The following is a 7,898-nucleotide window of genomic DNA, read 5'->3' as shown; positions in this document are numbered from 1 at the left end:
ATAATTTGTAAGAACCTAATAATGCATAACACACAAACAAATATGCAGCGCATCTCGACCGTTTCAATATTAGAATGCCACATATGAGACAGTTTTAAATGTAATTATATATACCTTACAATTGATCATATATGAAAAAGCGATAACAGTTTTAAATGTAATTATATATGCCTTATAATTGATCATATATGAAAAAGCGATAATATGTATTTTAAATGTGATCACATATACCTTAAATGTGATCACATTTGAATTAACTCTAAAAACTTTGTCACGTATACATGTGCTTTTAAATCAAAACACAGAGTCACAATTAAAATGTGTTCATTAAAAGAAGTTACAATCAAAAGGATCATATAAGCATTAAAAGTATTCACAAAACTATGAAAAAGCGTCCACATATATCCTACAAATGATCACATAATATAATAAGTATTCGATTACTATTTAAAATAGATCATATATGCCTTATTAATAGTCATAAGCTATATATCGCATGTGATGTGCGACAGTGAAAGCAAAAACCGAAAAATAATAATAAAACAATAATGAAATTCAATGCAAACAATAAGAAATAACACCGAAGAATTAACGTGATTCACTGTCAATGTAATAGCTACATCCACCGGCACAGAAAATGAGCAATTTCACTATGAACTTGAAGATTTACAAAGATGAATCACAAATTCTCTCTAATGGCTCACTTTTGTCTCTTCATTTGTGATGAAAACTCTAATCCTAAAAAGGGGGTTTTTATATAAATCCCCAATAAAAGATGTGTTATTGCTTACAAAACAAGTAATCGGCCAAAATAAGAAGAAAAACTGCTCAAGTGCAAAATGCAACTGCCGCCAACTCGGCTGGGGTCGCTGGCACAAAATGACCCCAGTCGCCGAGTCGCCTTCACGTTCTGGACAAAATGTGCAACTTGGCAGAACCTACCGCCGAGTCGGCTGTCCTTCACAAGCCATGGACGCCGACTCGGCTTTATTCACCGGAAAACTCCTTCAATCACAATGAACCACGACGACTCGGCTGCATCACATACACCACCAACATCGACTCGGCGTTGGCCAGTGTCTCCCTCACATCAATTTCAGTCCTTGATTCATCTTCCCCATTTATGAGACTCAAGTTGGAGGCACCGTTATCAACAACATCACATGAGCTTTTAAATCATATCACACAGTAAATTGACAATAATAACATATACTATCACAAACATTTTAAAATTGACCACATACATGTTTAAATGGATCACATATATCTTAAAACAAGTCACATACGCAACACACAGTGGCGGATCCAGAGTTTAGAGCCCCAGGACACCAACAAATAGACGAAATTTCGACAAAGTTTTATTTGTAAAATTAACTAACATTTTACAATTTCAAATCCCAATACACGAAAAACCCTAAACTCGAGACCTCATGATGAGATAATCAACCAAAGAACAAATTCATCCTGAACATCAAAATATTTTTAACCACACAAATTCTGGAATACAAGATATGTCATGTTCTACCTGAAATTAGACAATGCATCATACTCACATTAACATAAAATGATAATACATCACCTATCTTTGTGCGACAATCCTTATCATCATAGAAAAGACTAAACCCAACAATCAAATTGAAATGAACAAAGTGAAAAGTTAAAAGATAGAAATGAAAACCATAACCCAGAAGAAAAAAAGCACAAAATCAAAACCCCCATCAACAATAATAGAGAAAAACAAAAATCCCGATGAAAAACCCAAAATCAGCAAAACTTACCAAAATAAATGAATCAAACAACCAATAAACTCAATCAAACAATCAATAAAACCATCAAATCAAAAAAGGAGATGAAAATTCAAAAATAAAACCTTTTAAATTAGTTTCACTTTCTTTCTTTTCATGTTGAGAGGAAGGAAAAGATGATGGAGGATTATTTAAGAATAAGATTAAGATTTAAAATATCTTCAAAAATCAAAATTCTGATTTTCGGGGACAGCTCATAGCCGGACAGGAGCGGCTCACTACTGGTGGTAGGCTTCGGCAGTGGCAGTGGCAGGAGGCAGGAGGCAGGAGGCAGGAGGCAGACGGCAGTGGAGGTAGATTATGGAACCGGTGGAAATGGAGGCCGAATTACAAGTTTTAGGGATTTTTGGGTTTTGATCTTTTAGGAGAGAATGAGAATGAAAGCCATTGAGAGAATCTCACATAATCTGAATTCTGAAATGACACATTTTCTTCCTTTTCACCTTATTTTAATTTATTTTTTTTAAATTTCCCTGGGCACGTGCCTCGGGAGGCCCAAATGACTAAGGATGGTTGGAAAGGGAAGCGCACTAGCTCTAATCTTACGTGGTTGAAATTGGGGGATTGTATTGTATGAATTTCGTTGCAACGTCGACAAAGGAGGCACGTATATACTCTTCGACCCCACGCCCCACCCGAATATCTTTATTAAACCCAACAACCCGACACGTAATACATCTGATGTAATGCATCACGACAAATATAAGGTATGCACCTATTGCTTTTTGGATGAAAATTAATAAAAAAAAAAATTTGAGTAAATATTAAAATAAAACAAATAAGTGGATATTAGAAATGAGTTATTACGTAAAGTGATAATAAATTCCTAAACAATTAATTAATAAAACATATTAAAATGTAAAATTGTGCAAATTAAATAAGACAGACAGATTATTAAGCAGTAATCTCCACTACTTTATACTATTAACTTGTCTATTCTCTCGTCTTCATTTACTCAATATTATCCACATATCTCATACTTAATTGAAGATATTGGCTTTTGCTTGATTTTTTTGTTTTAGTGGAAATTTGTGGCTTTAAGTGTAAGGATATATTATTATAATTTTACCAATTTTCATAATTTACATGGACGGTTGTCTATTTTATTTACGTAGTCGAATTTTATCAAATGAAGTAACATAATTTTATCAAATGAAGTAACATAGGGAAGTGTTCTTGTTCTTTGCCTGTTAATAGTAGCACATTTCGAAAGCTTAATTTTTCAGGATCTTTAAAAATTAGGAATCTTATAATTGTTTGAAGATGCATTTTAGCTACAATTAAGAGAAATCGTTTCTTGGTGAGACGATTTCAAATAAGTCTATATTTTCATAATATGTATGAGACGGACTTTTTAACCCATGTATAACGAGCATCTCTTAATGAGACTGTCTTATATAATAATTTATTGTTTTATACTTAAATTTTATTTGTTGGATTAAGAAATGAATTTGTGTTGTTCTTACTGTTTATGAACGAATATTCAACAATAATACATATTTCATTTTATACATTTGGTGTTAAATATTTGGTGTTAAATATTTTTACAGTTAATACAATTTCTTAAATCATACATAAAAGAGTATAAAAGATCATTTTAAAAGATAATGCAAAAAAAAAAAAAAACAATAATCTTTTCTCCGCTCCTGTTGATGTTATTGCTGCAGTTGATGAGTATATATTGTCAATTAGTTCTTGGTTCTCTGTACAGTTTAATTAAATCTTCATCACCCTCGTGGAATCATCTGATTTTATTTTCTCCACTCCACATGGTGAGAGATATTCTCTTTCAAATATCATAATATCTCTTCTACTTTTTTGTTTTTATGTTGATGAATTCAAAATTTGGATGATACGCCATAAAATTTAGAAAAAGCGTGGATGTATGTGCACCGATCTGCCTACTATGTGACAAATGTGATGATCACTGAAAATCACTAGACAATTTTGAGGACTGTGGCAACTTATATGGAGTACTTTCTTTGTTTCTAATTAGTTGTAATCTTACTATACTCAATTTCATTTGTCCACCATATATACTTTTTCTTTTTCTAAATGTATTAAAAATATTCCTAATATAATTAAGTGAGCACTGTTGATTTCTATACATTTTAACTTACACTTCTATTTTCATAATATCAATATTTTTTTATTTTAATATATATATATATATATATATATATATATATATATATATATATATATATATATATATATATATATATATATATATATATATATATATATATATATATATAAGAGGGATCCAATGAGAAGGGGTTGAAAATGAAAAAGGGTAAGAAAGCCTCTACACCCTCAATTTCACTAAAATAAAAATTCTATGGTCACGATTAAGCCAAAAACACATAATTGTAAAAGTAACTATGTTACACAAAAAGGTAACTATGAAATAATTTTTAAAAAATTCTTAATTTATACTCCCTCCGTTCTTATTTGATGTTCCACTTTGTGTTTTTCACACAAATTAAGAAAAATGGAATCTTTGGTTGTAGTGGATAATATTTTAATTAAATAGTAGTGTGAAGTAATGATTGTATTGAAAGTATGAGAGATAAAATAATTATAAATAAAACTAAATGAAAAAAAAATTCTGATTTATTAATGATGAGAGAGAACTTTACATTTTAGAGGGAAATAAACAAACTTTTCAAATTAGGAAACTTTGGAGCTTCACAGCAGCAAACAGACCCTCCATTCCAAAAAAAAAACAAAGAAGCCTTGTATTGGGCATTCTTTAATTACATGGATTGACATTAATTTTTCATCAAATCTGAAATTACAAGCTTGTAATCCAAAAAAAAATGACTTTACATATTCCTAATGACACTATATTAACAGCTCATAGAACAATAAACCAAAATCAGAAGCAAAACTTGTTCACACAGCCTCAACACAGCCTCAATTCAGTAGCCAAACTTCTTCAAACAGTAAACCAAAATCAGCAGCCAACACTTACTCACACAGCCTCAAATCAGTACCAAAAATTCTTCAAACAGTAAACCAAAATCAGAAGGCAACACTTATTCACACAGCCTCAAATCAGTAGCCATAATTCTTCAAACAGTAAACCAAAATCAGTAGCCAACACTTATTCACACAGCCTCAAATCAGTAGCCAAAAATTGTTCATTCGCATCATTAGCCTTTAATGGCTTCAGGAATTGAAGATGAGCAACAGGGGGCTTGGTACTTTAGATCGAATTCATACGTTCCTGAGTGTAGTTCTGAATCCGAAGAAGAGCCACAGAATGTGGAACAAATAGGACCACAGCAACAAATTCAGTATAAGCGAAGACTCACGAATGAGTTAAGGCAACTTATTTTGCAAGACTTGTTGTCACTAAAGGTTAGTGACTCACTTCCTCATGGTACATTCAAACGCATAGCTCAAAAATACAGATACACACATAGAACCATCCGAAATTTATGGAAACGAGCAATACAAACCAAGGAAGCAAACAAACCATACAATGTGGAATCCAAGTTCAAAAATTGTGGAAGAAAAAGAGTCGTCATACCACCAAACTTACTTGAGTCTAGACCCATTGGCAAACGCACTTGCATTAGAGATGTTGCAACATGTTTAGATTTGGCACCGTCAACGGTGTGGAGGTTGATAAAAAGAGGCGAGATAAAGGCTCATTCAAATCCATTACACCCGGCTTTAACCGATGCCAACAAAATAAGGAGGGTGGAGTGGATTTTGAGCCTTATCCAAGAAGACACAATTCAAAGACACCGGATTTACAAAGGAATGTACGATTATATTCACATTGACGAGAAGTGGTTTTATTTAACCAAGAAAACGCAAAGGGTTTATTTAGCACACAAAGAAAAGGTCCCATATTGTAACATCTCGGAATAACTCGGATCGTACGAAAAGAGAAGATGACCTTTTAAAAACAAGTGTATATCGTCCGAGTCAAACCAGGATGTTAGAAGGCAGTTAAAAACGGATTTGAAATTAAGGGAAGCTTGCGGATCGAGTTTTATTAGTGTTATTATGAACTACTAGATATAAGAAATTCTTAGCAGCGGATAAGAACGAAAAATTAAATCAACTTATTACAACTTGAGAACAAAATCGCCTCATAAAACCAAATATTCTTTAAACTTTATTAGAAGTTCTTATCAAGACTTCTGTATCCTAACGGTTTATTTCTCCAAGGGACAATCCTCACTCCCCAGACCTGCAACTTAACTTACTGCTAGTCATTGCCCAGATAGGAAACAACATCATCGCAGGGTCGTTAAGACCAAAAGTACACGTCAGCTAACGTCGCATAACAAATAATTAATTACAACAAGAGAAAGACTTAATTCAATAGCTGTCAATTCGCAGAAAAGTACGCTTCGATCATGCTAATAAAGAATAATTATTTTCATATAAAGGTTAGTCAGCCATACTGCTGTACTATCCAGCCATACTGCCGGTACACTCCAATCTCCATAAGTGAGACAATACATTAGCGGGAGCTAACCCCTAAGCAAGTCTCTACCATAGACACTCGCCTTACTTCGGTGCCTATGGTTAAGTATGCATACCCCCGCGGTGGCTCATAATGCCCTCATATACCGCGAGTAATTCATTTCCACCAATTGACGTCATACTACGTCCACTTTAAAGTTAGTGAGGTCATACTACCTCTGCTTATCAAAACAATGTATAAAAATTATTGATTCGAAAGATAACATTATCCGTACTATATATCCATGCTTTACTTTTGTATACCATTATTATATGATACATCGGACTAATGCGAACCACGCTGCGTGTACATACCTTAAGCAAGATAACCAATTCACAAGCGTCTTAATCAATTCCCGGTCACGAATCGACTTCCTACAAGGTTCAATCGTATTCGAGAAATAAGCACACATACACATTTTCCTCAAATCATCCATAACACACATATACAATTACACCCACACCTAGAATACCACACACATCATGAACATCCATCACATACTATAACATGGTAAACACACAAAACAGGACAGCATACATAATCTGTCCAGAAACACAACTTAAAACTGTCAAACTGAAAATCCGACTTCACCGTTGCGTCCGGAAGGCGTCAAAACCCCCGGGTACCAATTTCCATAAGTTATAACATAGTATAAGTATTTTTAACCTAATTTCAAAGCCAAAAATGTTCCAAAAACACCTTTTTTCACCATTTTCCAAACCTACGGGATTTTGTCATTTCATTTTTTTTTTATCACAAAAATATAAATTTCAATGCTTTATTTCCTATTAAATCTAAACGACTATTTACATAATTTTCATGACCATCTATGAAATTAATTTTTATTCCTCAAAAATAATTCGTTTTACACAATGTACACACACACACACATCACATATATATTTATATATTTCTCTAACAACATTATAAATTCCTCCTATTAATCAATAAAATAAATTTCTAACACCACATACATTTTTCTATTAGCATCCATTTTTTTTTATATATATATATATACTTTACAATCATCCATCAAACAAATCCTTCACACACATATAAACATATCTAAAACCCTAAAAAGAAACATTCTTCATCAATTTAGATAGAAAAATACATCCCAAAATCATACATGAAATTTTAAATTCATAAAGTAAACATGAATTATAAGATAAAAATTATATTAATCATAGAATTTTAAATTAAAACTTAAGATTCAACATAGATTAAGAATTGCACTTACAATTGTAAAGGAAAACACCAAATGATGAAGTGTGATGGAGTTAGGAATGTGAATTAGGAGGAATTTTGAAAGGATGTCAATATGAAAATAATTTAGGAATTAAGAAGGGTTAATTATATGGGATTAATGCCTTGATCCTTCATTACCCTAAGGGAGTTACAAGCTCCACCAAGAGTCCCTCCTATTTTCTTTTTTTTTTTTTTTTGAAAAGAAAAGATGGGTTAAGGAAAAGTTTGGGCCCAAATAATTCTAATTGCCAAAAAGGATTGCAAATCTCATGACCAAGCCCAATAATAAATAAAATATATATATAGAAATAATATTACTAGTGAATTATTAAATATATCGGGAAGAAAATATCGGA

The 7,898-nt window shown here is 32.3% G+C and overlaps 1 long non-coding RNA gene across 1 annotated transcript; it reads right to left on the bottom strand.

The window, feature by feature from the left end:
* Positions 1-540: 540 nt before the first annotated feature.
* On the bottom strand, positions 541-2,398 carry LOC130808850 (uncharacterized). Its single transcript, XR_009040743.1, has 2 exons — positions 1,871-2,398; positions 541-1,168 (listed from the first exon to the last, which is right to left on the bottom strand). It is a non-coding gene; the product is annotated as an uncharacterized LOC130808850 (long non-coding RNA).
* Positions 2,399-7,898: the final 5,500 nt, after the last annotated feature.

This window comes from Amaranthus tricolor, chromosome 3 (genome assembly GCF_026212465.1).
Source record: "Amaranthus tricolor cultivar Red isolate AtriRed21 chromosome 3, ASM2621246v1, whole genome shotgun sequence".
Taxonomy (NCBI): Eukaryota; Viridiplantae; Streptophyta; class Magnoliopsida; order Caryophyllales; family Amaranthaceae; genus Amaranthus; species Amaranthus tricolor.
Note: the sequence above shows the minus strand (reverse complement) of the source record. Positions and strands in the feature narration are given on the sequence as shown.